Raw genomic sequence first — 1,337 nt, 5'->3', positions numbered from 1 at the left:
ATCATCATCAACAACAAAAACAAGAAATACAGAGAGGATATATGACTGGTGATCTGAATAAAAAGTTAACCAAGATGAGATAATAAAATAAAAACACCCAGAGATTTCATAACTGAAACACTTAAATAGAATAAAAATGCTCTTAAGAGCCTTGATAACTGACTAGATCAATTAGAAGGAACTGTTGAGCCCCTCGTCACTTCCAACCCCGCAGCCTCAGTTCACCTCAACTTCCACATGCCCATATGATGAATACTGAGCAGAAATCCCTCCACCAGAGCCTGGATAAGTTGAAGCTGTTCATCTACATCCCAGCCAGCAGAGAGTTTTTGGGGCACACCTACAAGAGCTGGAGCCTGATCTTGCTCTTCTACCTAGTTTTTTTATGGGTTCTTGGCTACACTCTTCACATTCACAATGTGGGCCATGCTCCAGACTCTGAATTATGAAGTTCTGAAATATGGAGGCCAGGTTCCTAGTCCAGGTCCAGGAAATGGTTTTTCCTAGACCACTGAATGCCTTGGAATATGCATACAGCATGTCTGAGTCACATGCTTATGAAAAGTTTGTTGAGGACCTGAAGAGTTTCCTAAAGCCATATTCTATGGAAGAACAGAAGAATCTCACAGATTGTCCTGTTGAAGCACTTTCCATCAGAAGGGTCCAGATTATAGTGCATGTCAGTTTCCAGTTTTCTTGCTTCAAGAATGTAGTGGTATGAATGATGCTGATTTTGGCTGTTCCAAAGGACAACCTTGTATTCTTGTGAAAATGAATGGAATAATTGAGTTAATCCCAGACGGAACTCCATATATAATGTGTGTACAAAGGATGAAAACATGACAAATATAGCAACTTATCTTGAATATGGACTTATAGACTTAAACTATTTTCCATACTATGGGGAAAAAAACAGCACATTGAATACTGACAGTCTCTAGTTGCCGTCCATGTCAAATTTGACTCTGGTGTTACCAAGAAAGAGGTAACAGTTAAGTGCCAAACTGATAGATCCAAGAACCTAAAACACAAGAATGAACAGGACATGTTCTTAAGAAAAGTTTCATTCAAAGTCACAGCACGTACCTAGAAATAGGATGTCTCCACAGAATAAATGTTGTATTGTCTCCATTTTGTATCAATTGGACCTGCCATTCTAGGGTTATGAAACCACCTTGGATGAGGAAGTATGTGGTCTACACTTGGGTGACATCATAAGATGCTTCCAAATCACAGTGTTCAGTGTCCTCTGAAGTAACTGCCTGCTGCCTTCTCTGCCCTTGAACCCATGTATGGTCGTCAAACAGGGACTGGTGAGCTCCCAATCCCCAACATGC

General features: G+C 40.5%; 1 pseudogene; it reads left to right on the top strand.

Annotated features, from left to right (window-relative positions):
* The first annotated feature begins 245 nt into the window (after nucleotides 1–245).
* LOC127682514 (sodium/potassium-transporting ATPase subunit beta-3-like) lies at nucleotides 246–1,090 on the top strand (annotated as a pseudogene).
* Nucleotides 1,091–1,337: the final 247 nt, after the last annotated feature.

The sequence above is a fragment of the Apodemus sylvaticus genome, chromosome 4 (assembly GCF_947179515.1).
Source record: "Apodemus sylvaticus chromosome 4, mApoSyl1.1, whole genome shotgun sequence".
NCBI lineage: Eukaryota > Metazoa > Chordata > Mammalia > Rodentia > Muridae > Apodemus > Apodemus sylvaticus.
Note: the sequence above shows the minus strand (reverse complement) of the source record. Positions and strands in the feature narration are given on the sequence as shown.